Source organism: Melanotaenia boesemani (genome assembly GCF_017639745.1).
Source record: "Melanotaenia boesemani isolate fMelBoe1 chromosome 2 unlocalized genomic scaffold, fMelBoe1.pri SUPER_2_unloc_1, whole genome shotgun sequence".
Classification (NCBI taxonomy): Eukaryota; Metazoa; Chordata; class Actinopteri; order Atheriniformes; family Melanotaeniidae; genus Melanotaenia; species Melanotaenia boesemani.
Window position 1 is genome coordinate 361,855 of NW_024580582.1, and position 15,916 is coordinate 377,770.

General features: G+C 40.4%; 1 long non-coding RNA gene across 1 annotated transcript; it reads right to left on the reverse strand.

Annotated features, from left to right (window-relative positions):
* Window positions 1-7,630: 7,630 nt before the first annotated feature.
* On the reverse strand, window positions 7,631-15,890 carry LOC121636038. The gene is made up of 3 exons (XR_006009587.1): window positions 15,279-15,890; window positions 13,589-13,734; window positions 7,631-7,730 (listed from the first exon to the last, which is right to left on the reverse strand). It is a non-coding gene; the product is annotated as an uncharacterized LOC121636038 (long non-coding RNA).
* Window positions 15,891-15,916: the final 26 nt, after the last annotated feature.

The following is a 15,916-nucleotide window of genomic DNA, read 5'->3' on the forward strand; positions in this document are numbered from 1 at the left end:
GGTTTTGTTATTTTTCCATAAAACCTTTACTTATGGTAACTTTATTATGGTATATTAAGTATTGGTCATTTAAGTGTTCATTAGATTTTTCTTGCGTTTTGTATTTGAAAGGCTGTTTAAATGTTTGTTGGAAACACTAAGCAGAGGTATTTTGTGGGTTAGTCTTTTACAGAAGTTGACGAGAGAATGTCCATGCTTTGATATTAAAAAAGAAAGAAAGAAATTCTATTTAATCTGTGTGTGTTCTTTTTTAACAGTTCATCAAGTTAAAGGTGGATTCACCAACGCGGAGGCGTGAACCGGTTGCCTCCGCAAAGTCCATTAATTTATGATAATGGCCACCTCAGAGGGCATTATCCCGCTTAAACCATGGTCCATTAAGAAAGAAAAAATATTAAATAAATTATTAATGTGTTAATGTTGTTTTTTTTAACGGTAAAATCGTAAGTTTTTCATAAGAAGCAGCTGAGTGGACTATTTTGTTGTGACGTGTTGCTACGGTAACCGGCTCTGACACAGAACCTGCAGCTCGGTCGGCTGCAGTTATGTTACGTGACAGAATCATTTCAGAGGCGGGTTCAGCTCTTACAGCTTGTGTGTGTCCAGAGGATGATGCAACATTTTGTTTCAAACAGTCAAAGTCCACAGATAGTTTCCTACATGTTCAATAAGCCTGCAGGCTGCTCTGATCTGGCGTCTGCATCTGAGTTTCTGTTGCCACGGTTACCAACTACCGTTTAGTCAGCACATGCATGTAGAGGACAGAGGGGGCTTGCTGAATAGGTATATTTTTAAAATAATTCCATTTCAGATGGTATGTCGCGTCAGCTCTATTAGGCGTTTCATTTAATATATTATAGAGAAGTTTGCAAAAATGATGCAAAAGTTTATGAAGACAGGACATAGTGGCCGTGAGAGCTCTACTAACTGCAGCTTAGTAAAATACATTCAAACAGATAAATGATCAGCAAATTAAGAATAAATTTTCATCAACTTGACTGTACAACAGACAAGCTGGTGTTATGCTCCAGCCTGTTGAACTCTCTCTGCTGTCATACAGCAGGGCCATTTTTACAGAAATAACACCTAAACACAGTCAAGGTAAAATGATGCAAAAGAAAAAAAAAAACAGATGGAGACAATGTGTTATGTGTGTTTGGTAAAATGTAAGAGGTGACAGGTCTCAGACTTACTGCGGATAGGCTGAATCCGATGAGGAATGACAGGAAGGATCTTGGACCCTCCGCATTCCAGCATTTCATGGATTCCCTTACAGGCCAAGAGCTCCAACGGATGATCAGTTTCAGATAATCCGTCAAAGAACAGTGGCAGGTTGTAATCCAGCTTCTCAATATCCATCTGAAGACAGAAATGCTCATTTGTACATTTATGTTCAGGTATTCTTGGCAACTGTCATTTGCAGGGAAACAGAAAGAGGGGAGGGGGGCAAGAATCCTCGTAATGAAATTGTTTTTCTTTTAGAACAAACCACAGACACATGCTTTCAGTTATCAGATTAATGTCCTAAAGCCATAAGTCAAGCTTGATGTCACCACCCCGTCGCGCAAAATAGATCAAGAAAGCTTTTTTTTCCTTATAGAAGATCAATATTAAAGAAAACAAAATGATATTTCAGATTGAAATCAGATATGCTGAGTCAGCTAGCTTACCATGTAGTGAACTGGCAGCTAATTAATGTTGAAATTTACCACCCTGTCACATTTTTCATTATTAAGGGGTGGTACTGATGAAGCATATATATCTGTGCAGCTGTTTTAAACTTGAATTACGTTTTCATATATTAATTTCTAATAAAGGACACTTTACTGGTAAGAAAACACACAGTTTTTAGAAATGATTTAATGTATTGATGGTCATTGTGTGCATAATGTCCATAACAGGGTGGCACAAGAATGACTCCCAGGTCTGAATAATTATAAGTAATATTAAAATTAAAGGTTATATTAAAATATTTTATACCTGTGGAATAGATTTATTAAAGTGGAAATGACACCCGTTTCATAGAATACCTCAACAAATATACTGCATTTCCACCATCAGCCACAAGAGGGTAGTATTTAACAAACTGCAGTTCCACCACCAGCCAGTAGAGGGCATGTAACTGGCTTATTCTATGAAACTGGTGCCATGTGAGTCCTCAACAATTGATGACATTAAAAATCCATAAAAATGTGTCCAACTGTATTTTAAAAGTTCCAAGCTGTTAAGATATGTGTTTTTAACACTAGAAAACCCAGAGGCTTCCCATTTGGGATTTTGATGGACAAAGCCCAGAGAGGGGCCAAGTGGGAGCACAGATTTCAGCCAACATTCTGTCTTAGGTGCGAATAGCTGCCTTTGTTTTGTAAAAGAGGCCATTACAGGTGAACCCTGGGGGGCACATAACACCTTTAGCAAGAAGCTGCCACATTATTAGCATACTGGTCAGACCACATTCCAGGGCAGGAGGATCAGATGAAGAGTCTCCAGAGCTCCTGAAATGGCATTTGTTTCTTTACAATTATGATGTATTGCTGAAATAAAAAGAAAAAATGTATAGCCTACGTTTTCAAAAGATATACCACAAAGATTGATTCATATTTGTAAAGAAAAATCATTTTCGTTTCATACACAAGAAAAAAATAGTTTTTTTCTGAATTTTCACCAACTTTGCCAACTTTATAACATGATGTTATGGCACAAAAAATTAAAATATTTTTTAATTTTAAAAATGGAACCGTGTCCTGGTTTTACAGCCAAGGGTCTTAAAATGACCTGAAAAATTAGTTTCTAAGTAAGGAGGACTGAAATGTCAACATGACAAATGTACAAAGATACCTGTCATTTTTTTTCCAAAGCATTTTATTTTTGTCATTAAAATACAAAACAAATGAAAAATGGACATAATATAAAAACTCCACATATTTACATTAGGAAATAGTGACTTGAGCTGGCATTTTAGTGCTCTTGCAGTCCATCTGCAGTGTCAGTGTCACAACATGCTTGGCACTCCCATGGTGTCTCCTTCTTGCATTTGCCACAGGTGTACTTGTAGCAGCGAAAACATCTCACAGAGGCAGAATTCTGTATGCACTGTCGCTTGACCTGACACTTGGCTCTTTTCCCAGGGCTAGGTGTGAGAGGTTGCTGCAGACGCACTTCCTCTTTGTGTGCCTTCTTCGCGATCATATGAGATTTGGCCAACTCTTTGGCCAGCTCAATCAGGAAGTCCACCCGTCTCTCCTGCACTCCAGTGCATGCCTTATGCACAATATGAGCATTCAATGCTGCCATGTCAATCATATTGTAGAACACGGCGACTGGCCATCTCCGTGTTGGTGCGCTTACACTGTACTCACGCACCATCTGGTCCATCACATCCACTCCGCACTTTGTGGTGTTGTACTTTGTCACAGTGTTTGGCTTCTTTTTGGGGGTATCTTCATCTTCATCTTGTTGACGGTGCCGAGGATGGAGGTTCTACGGCTACGCAGGCGTTGTGCAAGAGACAGAGATGTGAAGAAATTGTCTGTGGTTACAGTTCTGCCCTTATCCATGAATGGCTCCATCAGCTTCATGACAACACTCTCAGACAGTCTCTCTCCGCTTGGACGACTGGGGTCCTTTCCAAGATATGGGAGGACGTTGCAAATGTACTTCGATTTCAAGTCACAGGCTACCCAAAACTTGATGCCAAACTTGTCGGGTTTACTTGCAATGTACTGCAGGAAAGTGCAGCGAGTCTTTGATGGGAAGAGTTGTTCGTCGATGGTGATGTGCCGACCAAGGTTGTAGGATGAGATGCAGTTATTGACGAAAGATCCCCAAACATCCAAAATTGCTGCAAACCTATCAATCTCTGCTCTCTGGCTGCGTGTGAACATGTGATCAAAGCGTAGATGTTGCATGATGTTTTGGAAGCGGTTTCGGGCCATAGTAGCAATGATGTGTGGGTTTCCCAGATTGGTGGACCAGCTGTCACGTAGGGATGGAACATGGGTCACCCCCCGCAAGATTATGACTACAATAAATGCCTTCAGTTCTGGGAGGTCCATGAACCAATCCACTTGCTCTGTTTGCCGTGCATGCTGATTTGTCCATTGCTGAATCCTTCGAAGCATGTTGAGCGTAATGAAACACAGGAAGCTCTGAAGACGACTCCCGATACTTCTCCTGGCCTTAGCTGTTGGCTCTCCATCTGCGTCGTATGCTTCTATTGGAGTGAAATGGAGATGTGTCCCCAGCTGTTCTTCACGCCACTCTGTACCATCTTTAGCGATTTCTGTCGGCTCACCCTCCAACCAAGCTCTTTTCTGGAGGAAGAGTGGAAGTCTCCTCATCTGCACGTAAACACATAGAAATTAGTTAATCTTCTTTTTAAATTACCAAATCAAATTATAGATCCTATACCCTATTCCTCAGTCGATTGATTGATTTTACAACTTGGGAGATTCACTCAAACAGGAAGAATTTGTTTTTAGTTCTAACTGTATACACAACAAAACATTTCTTATTTGTCTATGAAAACACCATATACAATGAAGAGGCAGACAATATATTTATTTTCTTTTACAAGACAATTCGAGGCATCTTTACTTTATATCCCCCTTTTCTCTTTTCATTGGTTAACTCTAAAGTTTACAACTGTCTCATGGTTTGAGTACAAAGTAATCATGGGATGAAAATAGTATTTTTGGGAAAGCTTACCTGAAGACTGCTCAGAGTCTGAATCCACCTGAGGGTGTATCTCTTCGTCTTCTGAGTCACACGGGCTTGTGTCCGCCAGGATCAGTTCCAAGGCCTGCTTCGTTGTATAGTGTCTCTGCATTTTTCCTTCTGTGCGTTCAAGGTGAAGCAAGCGGGCAGCAATATATACCCCTCAACACAAAAGGCTGCATGTAAATTTCATCCTTACAAAACCGCTCAAGTTCCTTTAGTTTTGATGGAGAGTGTTTGTGCACAGAATTGAGCAGAGTCCTGCCCCCTGCTGAATCCTCAGGTAATGACTGCATTTGCAAATGAAAAGATGCTAATTGTGGCTGCCAGAGTCGTTCAGTTTGGACTAAGGGCCTTTTGGGAAGGTTCTGGGTTTTCTGGGGGGTTATAGAAATTCCTGGGTTTCCTAGTGTTAATCACATAATAAGAGGCAATGCTCATTTAAAAGAAAAATATACAATCTTTCATCATCTTTAATTGGCACATGGAATATACATGTGACATATTAACAAAAATATATATATTTTTTTAAACAAATGTTTCATTAGTTTCAGGATAAGAGGGATTTTCTTGACATTATGAACTATATTTACTAAAAGAATAAATATTATTTTCATTTATAAAAATTACAACTTGAGCGTCTCCCTTAGTATAACTTATGTTTCCGTCACACTTACTTTTTAGTCTTTAAAGAATATACTCTTATTTTACACGGCATCACAAACAGAAAATGAGATCATGTGAGCCTAGGAGCCAAGTTCAAAAGCAGACAAGTTCCCACATTATCTGATATTTGATGTTATTATAGGTTGGATGTGGTCTGACAAGCTTGATGTCACCACCCCGAAAAGCAAAATAGATCAAGAAAACTTTTTTTTCGTTAATTTTTTTAGTCGCACGTTATTAAAGCATTTTGTTTTTTTTTTCTGGCCGCTGGCTTTGATGACAGAAACATGGCGTCCATGTCTCTCTTCCCTGCTGCAGCGGTGCGTCTGATGTAATCAGGAGAGAGCGGGTTTATTAAAATGAAGAGACGTTTTCTGTCTGGAACTTAAGGAAGAAGAAGAAGAACCGACTTTTCTCTTTGTCTAAACCCATGCAGATGGCAGAACATCGTGATTTTTGGATGGGAAACTGCTTCCAAAAGACCACGAGGAACTTTTTATTAAGTTTTTTAATAAATGCGGTTTTAAATTTATGCAAGACAGCAAAGCTAAGACATGCTTTCTGACTTTTACAAACGTGCAGCATAAATCGGGTCTTCTTCTGCCTCTGGTTCGGTGAATCTTGGTCGTAGCGAGATGAAACTTCCAGCTGTGGAATCTGCGAGATGTGAGCTTTCAGTAGAGGAGCCGTTTGTTCGTGTTCATGGGGAAACATCATCTGTGTTTATGTATTTTTCAGACTTTATGTAGCTGCTCTTTGAATTATTTGTTGTCTTAACTGTGTTTGTTGGTGATAGAAATGGTTTTACTGAGCTGGTAGCTGAGATTCTGGACTTTCTGTGGACATCACACATGTTTATATTTACATCTACAGACCTGACGTTACACCCGAAAACAAGATGTTAACCCCTTAACTCCCGGTAGCGGAGGCTGCAGGTGCAGTCAAGCTAAAAATGAAAGTTTAGAGAATTTATAGGCCAGAAATGTGGATAATGAAGCAGTGAAGGTGCATGGATGGAAGTTATTGTGCATATAGTGAATATTTCTCTCTCCTCACCATCTAGAAGCTGTGAGATTCTAATCCTGCTTTCTGTCTGTTCACCTGATGCTGATATTCATCACATATTGTTCCTTCTGTGTTTAGAAGGAAGCAGCTTCACAGCTTTAAATTCATCCTGCTGACTTTTTACCTTTTAGTTAGTAAATCCTGAACATTTCATCCTTCTTTCTCATAAATATGTGATTTTATAAATATATATGAAGAAATATTTTAACTGTTGCTGTTTAAAGAGAAAACTGCTGCTAAACCTGTTTATGTGTTTAGTTCAGGGGTCTGCAGCCTTTCCAATCCAAAGAGACATTTTTCCCTCAGACAGCTAAATAAAACTCCTTTAGAGACGCAAATGTTACCAGACTTTTCAAAAAGGAAACTTAATATATATTTTTAATGAAGAGCTACCATAGGATGTTTGTTATTTTTAAAGAACCACATTTTTATTTCTGTTTTTAGGTTTTAAAATAAACAAAAACATAAAACCTTTATTTAAAAAAAGAGGATAGACAGACTTTCTTCTAAGGGATGTAGATATTTGTGGAAAATGATGTAAAGTAAAAGAAAATAAAGTCCCTGGTTTCCAACCTAATGACAAGAAAGAAAGATTTAAAAAATATTTTAGCCAAGTATTTAGAGACATTGTGGAAGGTCCAGAGAGACACTTGCAGCTCCAGAGTTGCAGGTTGGAGACCCCTGATGTCGTGTTAGTAAACCAACATTTACTACATTTTCTTTATATAACCGTAGGCCTTCTTTTAAAGGAAAGAGACATTTTGCACGTAACAATGCGATTAATCGGGATTAAACATTTTAATGGTTGCCCAGCACTACTTTTTTTTTTTTTGTATAAGTTTGTTATAGAATCTTACAGCATCACATTTATCCAGTCTGTTTGAATACTGCTTTAATTATGTGGCCTGTATGGAGTCTTATATGATGAAGTCTGCATTAGTGTTCCTCCAGAGCTCAGGTACAGTTGTCCAGCCTTAGATATTCATCATAATTTCACTTCTTAATAAGGTGTACAGTTCAGCAGCAGAAGATGCATCTGTAGGAGCATCCATCCCTTTTCCTGCATTAAAAGACAGCAGAGCTCAAACACACTTTCATCACATGGGTTTTGGCCTTTGGGTGAACACTCTTGCTTGCAAAGGGCCAACTCCACCATGTCACAGGGTTTCATGCTGTCCTCGGCACCATACATCTCGGGAAGTGTGTACATGAGAACAGGGCGACCTCCAATAACACCATGGCCGGACTTTGCTCTTATCTTGTGTGAATTCATCAAGTTCATCCTGCATAAAAACAAACAAACAAAAAACTTTTTATATGAACCAATGTTTGCATTACACACACACAATCCAACCGTTGCTGCGTAAAACCAACTGATGTGGGATTTTTTGTAATAAAGCCACGGAACAAAGACATGAAGTTAAAATTGACGGTGACAGGACTTTGCGATTCGCTGCTCTCCAAGGTGCTGACCCGCGTACAGGTAGAAACATGTTTATGGTCAAAATGCTCTTTTTCTTTTGCCACTCAAACTGCCAAAGCTTTTATTGTCAAAATGTAGTTTTCACTTGCTTAGTAAGATTGCTCGCTCCTCTCAGCATCACAGTTTTACTCTTTAATTCTATTTCATAGAAAAATGTTTCAGTTTTGTTTTTCTTTGTGCATCATTATTATATCATTACCACATGAAGAGCATCGTGCATTTAGCTGCTATTCCCATTGTTATTCTGTAAACTAGGTTTTACCTTTAAAATGTTGATTCGTGTGTTTTGGCCATGGGGCAGTCATGACAGACAGTAAGCTATAGAAGAATAAGAGGACAGATGTCTGGAGACTTACCTGAACTAGATTTATGAAGCAGAATTGGATAAGACTTTTATCTAAGAAGTCACCAGAGAAACGTCCATCACCTTGGAGAGTTTGGAAAAGGTTTATCCAAAGTGGTGCACTTTGTTTCCTCAGGATTCTCCACCACGACTCCATCCGCTGGTTTGCAGTACTGCAGCCGTAGAGGAAACTTTGTCTCTTGCTAAACTATCTGCTTGATTCCTGCACAAAAAGACCATCATGTTCTCGATGTGGCCGTTCTCAGTACCTCTGTCAGCACGTAGTCGCTCTGGACGTCCTCTCAAGCGCTCAATGGAAGTAATGAAATAGTCCACAATTACTTTGGGGTGGTTGTTTGTTCTGTAGGCTTCCATCCACACAACATAGCGACTGAAACCGTCAATGCACCCGTTAATGGCAGTGCCATATGGCTTCAGTTTATCATAAGAATCCACATGCCATAGAGCGTTGGGCCTTTGTTGTGGTGATGCCTGCGTCTCAGGTGCCGTGCCCGCCTGAGTTCAACGTCTTCAGGGTCGAACAGCTTGATCAGCTGTCTTACTGTGTCTTGTGTTACCACATATCCTCTCTGTATTGCACGCAGGTGTAGCCATCGATACCCTTGCATCTGTCCATTACCGGCTGTTTCCTCTTGCAGGAATGCAGCCACGTCTTCCAAGTTGGTTTCTCCTCCTGAATAGTTGCAGTTTCTGACACAGTCTCTTCAAAGACGAATACTTATTATAAAGCTGTGTTTCTATCTATCTATCTATCTATCTATCTATCTATCTATCTATCTATCTATCTATCTATCTATCTATCTATCTATCTATCTATCTATCTATCTATCTATCTATCTATCTATCTATGGGATCTGGTGGAAAATAGAAAAAACCTAAATAATAAAATAATATTTGAATACACATTAAAATAATTCCATGTAAAAATATACAAGTTATTAAATGAGTAATTATAGAAAATAAAATAGATTTTCTTTGGTCGGGGTTGATGTTGGAGGGTTGGGGCGCCCCCTAATATAATGATCAGGGAAACACTGGGTTTCATTTATTCATAAATGAATGAATGAATATTTTATTTAAGTGTCATACACCTGCGTTCCAGCTCATATTGGCTTATTAGACACTATTAACAGGGACCCCTTGTGCTCTTTGGGGGAGGTCCCAGATCCCAGATTGGGAACTACTGTTTTAGAGATTTAAAACATCAAGATATATATTATGTATCGCTAAAGCGAAAAAAACAAATCTTGATATCAGTTATAGGCCACATGGCCCAGCCCTACACATAGTCGGGCTTTTTGAAAAGACCCTTACAAACATGTAGACTTTGGGAAACTTAATGTTTGAGGCAAACAGCCAGCAATCACCCAGCGAGCAGATGATACCACCATGTTCATGAAGCAGTTAGTAAATGGACTGTGCCAGTGCTTGCAGGTGATTGGCTGCTGATCCTGTGTCTGCAGCTCCGCCCTCTTCCAGGATTGGTCGCCAGCAGCTCCGTTGTCTCTGTGATTGGCCAGTCAGGAAGACTCCTCTATATAAGCTCCTGATCTCCTTCATTCTGGGCAGCTGTGTCAGACTGGAGCAGTTCTCCACTGAGGACTGGGTTCTGGCTGTTTACTTCTGTCCCAGGACGCTCCAGTCCTCAATACACCTAAAAGTAAACACTAAAGAGCGTATGGATCCATAAACATGTTTGAGAGTAAAGGATTGTTAGCTTTTATTTCCATTTAAAATGTCCCTTCTGGGTGGTAAATAAATACATGTAGAGAATTATTTATTCCCAGTCAACATGACCAGGAAACGTCCAGATAGCAGATATTTTATGGCCAGTTAATGTACTTCATTAGTGTTCTGTGTATTTAATTAGGATCCGTGTTTATAATCAGGGTTTTCCAGGATCGGGACGACTTGTGGAAAAGTGTTCAGTTCTTTGTTTGCTGGACTTTTATTTGTGATTTATTTTTTCTAATTTCTTTCAAAGACACTGGAAGCCGAGCTGCTGTGTTAGAGTGTTTCAACCATGTGAACAGTTGGACGGCACAAAACTTTCTACAAGTCAACAGTTCTAAATCTGAAATGATCTTCATCAACCCTCCTCACTCCACCGCCCATATTGAAGACAGTCTTGGTCCTCTCTCCTCTAACATCACCCCCTCTGCCAGAAACCTGGGTGTTATACTTGATTCCAGTCTTAATTTTCATCTTCACATGAAAAAAGTCACCCAGTCCTGTTTCCTTCACCTCCGCACCATCAGTAAAATCAAACCTGTCCTCTCCCGGCCCGATTTAGAAAAAGTTATCAATGCTCTCATTTTCTCCAGACTCGACTACTGCAGCTCCCTACTCTCCGGTCTTGACAATAAATCCTCTCTCGCCTCCATCTTGTTGAAAAGGCAGCAGCTCGGCTTCTCACTGGTTTTAGCAGAAGACAACATATGACCCTGTTTTAGCCTCGCTGCACTGGCTCCCTGTACGTTTTAGAATTGATTTGAAGGTTTTACTGATTACTTTTAAAGCTTGTTTAGGTCTGGCACCCGGCTACATGACAGAGTTACTGACACCCTACGAGCCTCCCCGCAGCCTTAGATCCTCAGGCAGGTCCCTTTTAGCTGTGCCAGGGTCCAAACTCAAGACCAGAGGTGACCCAGCTTTTTGGCTTCGAGCCCCTCGACTCTGGAACGACCTGCCTGAGGAGATAAGGCTGGCACCATCAGTTTCATCTTTAAGTCACTTCTTAAAACACACTTTTATCCACTGGCCTTTTTATAACCTTTTTATTTACTTATTTACTTTATTTCTGACTTATTTATTGTCAGACTTCTATTTGTCTGTGGAAATGTACTCATGCATGTGTCTTTTCTTTGTTGGTTTTATTACCTTACTTTGCTGTGTGCTGTTCAGCACTTTGTAAACCTTGTTTGTTAAAAGTGCTATACAAATAAAGATTTATTTATTTCTTTATTTAAAAGAACAAATGTTCAGCTTTCATGTTTAGAGTGTGAACTCTCTTTATGTGTGATGGAAAGAAACTCTGGGTCGGCCTGATCCATCACATCTACCTGTAACGTCCAGCTGCAGCAGACCCAGAAAGAGTTCTGACACCAAGACCACCAAGAGACCAGGACCACTAGAAGAAGGACCTGTCTGGACAGAACCTGGAGAACATCAGAGAACAGGTTTATTGTGAACAATAGACGTCATTGTTGACTCTCTTGGTGCTGTCCAGGTCAGGTGTTTCTGGTGGCCTCAGGTGCAGCGTTGACTGCACTACAGTAGCTACTTCCACACTGTCTACATGTGGACTGTCTTCTTCTATGGTGCTTTTAAGAGCTTACTTATCCCAAACGCTGCTCCTGCCCCTATCAAACAAAGCCGCTACTGCAGTTTTAAAGCTGAGAGAGTTCTCACTTCACACAGTTTGTCCGTTCAGAGACACCGTAGTAAAAATGGTGGCACAAATGTGGCAGCTGCACGTCTGTGGACGTACGCCACGTAGATATAAACGTCTCATTGTAAAAGAATAAAGCATGTTATTTTAGTAAAGTGTTTAGATGCCAATAGAAGCAGTTTCTGATGATATGTGACATTTTCTGTCAGTGACCTTTGTTTTTGTTCCACGCTGCACCTTTAAGCTCAGTTTTGAAGCTTCCTTTAAAGAACTCTGACATGTTTTTATATTTCAGGTTGCCTCACTTTAGTCCAGCCACGGTCATGTTTTTCCCAGCATGCATCATTCTGACCAGTAAACAGGGATTATTGCTTATATCCAGGTAGAAGTATGTTTTCAGACGGCCTGTACATGTTTTACTTTTCCCTGTGAAGAAATGCTGAGTGAAAAGTTGATGCTGAAATCAGTGGATCCATTCAGCTCAAAGACGTCATAAAAACTTGTATTTAGACTCAGTTTCAGCTCAGATGAATTAGTTATTAAACTGCATGTTTCTATGTGCAGTTAAAATGTTTCCAGTAAATTCCTGCATGGTGCAAGTTGTCAGTGATGTTTCCAGCTTTGATCCGTCATTATGAGCACGTTCCAGCCTGATGCAAAGCTGCCGTCTCCCTTTCACACTCGCTGCTTTAACACATTTATTACATGTTTATTACAACTGATGAGAGAACGCTGAAAAACCAACAAGACACATTTAACCAGCTTTTATTTTCATGTAGCTTGTGATAAAAAGGTGAAGTATTAAATTTGTCTTAAGCTCTGGTTTTTGGAGGCCATGTTGAAACAAAGTGTGAACGGGTTAAACATCAGTATTCTGCTTTACAGTCATGGTGGCCTGGAGCTTCCAGCTGCAGTTGGTAAAAACAGTTAAAAAGCAAACATGCCCACATTAAAACATCCAGTCTGGAAGCAGCAAACCTACCATGCAGGTTTCTGGACTTTGGGAAGAAAGCAGAGATCCTGGGAAAAGCCCACATGGGCAAAGTGAAGAGGAAACTTCCACATAGCTGAGGTTTGACCACGGGGCCTTCTCTGGGAGACGATAGTACCTGCAGGGGATTTTATATCGGTGGGAATCTTTGACACAGTATTGAGGCCTTGAAGAAAAGTAGACTTGTATTTCCACTAAATAGACTCAGATGTGTGTGTGGGCAGCCTGAAGGAATACATGCTAACAAAGTAGCCTGAAGTGTTTGATTCACACATAAAAGCAGCTGCTGGAAAGTTGTCCACCTCCTCATGGCCTCAAACAGACGTCTCTGTTTTCTTTTAGCTCTGTGCTTCATTTGATGGAATTTCAAGTGAGTTCGCTTTGAACATGTGATCAGAATGAAGCAGCACTAGACTGTCTGAAGGCGTATTTCCACCATTGTAAAGCTAAACTGAGCTGATGTCATTGGGACCAGGTCACAGATGCTTTAGAAATGACTTTGGAGGGAGAAATCATTGGTTTTTATCTTTTTATAAAGGTGGATTTTACACTGGAAATAAAAATGTAAAACTTCAGATTATCTGGTTTAAGGTGAAATTCTATGTCCAGCTACAATAAATATTTAGTGAAATCCCTGCAACGGCTGCGGGATGTGAAAGTAGATTTTAGAGCCTTTTTGGAAGCAGAAAGTAAACTGAGAAGTTTTTATTTTTCTTCATTTAGATCTTCACTTCCACTTTTTTGGGCTTTTTGGCATCAAACTTGCATATTTGCTGCTTCTGCCATGTGTTTGCCTCCATATGTTGCTTTTATGTATTTATCCCTGGAAAGTTCCTCGTCTTCCTCCAGTTTAGAAAAGCCAAAGTAAACACAAAGAGGGGAAATAAAATGGCTACTACATTTTGAACCAACCTCAAAATGAACCCAAACCCCCCCAATGACTCTGCAGTGTCATAGGGGGGTTGTGGTGGAATCCAATGAAGCTGCAGTAGTTTATCAGTCCTCAGACCTGGACCAGGCCTTTGCTGCACCAGGAAGGAGAGACTGAACCCAGGTACCTGAAAGAAAAGAAACACATGAATACGAACATAATCTGACCTCACAGCGTGAAGGTGTGTTCAATATTGTAGGTATGAGGAATGAAAGGAAGGAAAGAGGTGTGTGAAATAGTGTGTATCGTGTTTAGACTTCTGCCAACATGACAATGAAAGTGGAAATCTACTGGTGGTGAGGTGGAGATATTAGCATGTGTGGCTGGCCGTCACGCTCATACACAGGAAGTGGAGGAGAATGAAATGTGTTTATTGTCACGTCTTTGTTCCAGTTTGAACACAAGAATCTTCATGATGCAGTTTCCAGAAGTTTCCAGTCTGAAACGACATCATCACAACACAAGCACCAACATGTTGATAGAAGGAAAGAATCTGATGGAAAGGCCAGAACGTTCCAGATGTTTTTCCTGCTGGGATTAATGCATCATCTGAGCATCATTAGAACTGTTCACACTGAACTCGGATTCAGGTTTAAGTCCAACTTTAGATCATGATGAGCCTTCAAACAGCCATGAGATGAGCTCTGAACTCAGAGGATCAAAGCTTTTTCTCCTCTGAGTCTCCATCGTTCCCTCTAACATCTGCATCATCCAGCTGTGTGTGCATGGCTACAGCGGTCCAGTCTCATGAGTCCAGTCTCAGGTCCTGCTGGCTCTTCTTTCTATGATAAAATGGCAGCTAGAATCAGAACAAAGTGCAGGAAACTGTTGTTCCTGCTGCTGATGGAAACATCTTTTAATCCCATCAGTGATTCATGTTGAAGCTGATTTTAGAAGCTGAGTGTTTCTAAAAGGTTTCCTCAGACTTCCTCTGCTGGTTTAGTGTCGCTGCTTCTTTTCCGTGTAAAGGTTTGTCAGAAATGAGCTCTTCTGCTTCAGCATCACTGTTGGCTTGATTGTGTAGAAATGACAGAAGTTTCTAGTTTAGCTCTGAAGTGTAAACTCTGGTTGAGGTGATGGCAGGATTAGCAGCTGCTCTCCCTGTTTGAGCCGCTACATGCATCAATACTTCACAAAGGCCTTAAAGGTCTGAATTATTTCAATGTGCACAAATGAGCTGCTTTTCCATCTTTAAATTCCCTGATGGTTCATGCAGGTTCAGCTTTTACTGCCAGGTGAGTTAGAAGCTCCAACCTTCAATTATCCCTGTGAGAAAGTCAGGAATGTTCAAATAAAACCATCAAAATCTTCATTTAAAGAAACATGAAGCTGAGTGAAGCTGATAAACTACATTTAAATGAAACAGTGAAAGTTTTCAGCTCAAACATTTAAAATTCACCTGCTGACTGAAAACAGATTCATGAAAGTTTATTTGAAATGTGGAGTTTGAAGAATTTAATCCAAAGTCAAACATCTGGAGGCAGAATGGGAAAACTGAACATTCGACTTTTTGTTTCAGAAACTATTTCTGATGTGAAAAAATCTCTAATTCAACATGTGAAAGAGTGAAAAAGTCAAATGAAGGACAGAAAGAGGCAAACAGAGCGACACACTGGGAGGATTTTCATTTCCAGCATCATGAAGTGAAACTGACAAGAACTAAACACAAACCATGTCCAGTTGATCCTGGAAGAATCCCAGCTTCTATCTTTAAAGGAGGGAAAACAGGAAACATCCAAGGAATCATCTAGAAGAGTTTCATACGTGAATCTGAAAGGCTGTTTCTGAAGAAGACAGACGCTTCCAGACTGAACTCTGGTTAATAATGTCTGACAGGATCAAACTCTTTACACAACACAAACACTGAGGAAGAAAACAAGCTGAACAAGAAGCCAAACCCAGGAAGCAGAGGATGATGAAGGTGCTGATGAAGATGTGGAGGAAGATCAGAGTCAGAGGAGACTCTGTAGAAGGACAGAGTTCCAGCAGGACGCTCCACATACGCTGCTACTGCTGGAGACGGAGGAGGAGGACATGCTGTTCATCTGTTATTGTGAGAGACAGCGTAACCATGACGATGAGAGCAGCTCAGACTCCATGAGGATTCATTTCCTCCCAACACGCCGTCTTTACTGGTTCCTCTCCTTCTGGTTCCTCTGGAACTCACTGACAAACGTCTCCTCTCCACTAACATCCCAGTAACAGCGAGCAGTCAGAACATTTCCACACAGAACCTGAAGAGGGCGCCATCACATCTGTCTGGATGATCAGGACATGACTGAGGGACGTCCACTAATGGAAACTTCCTG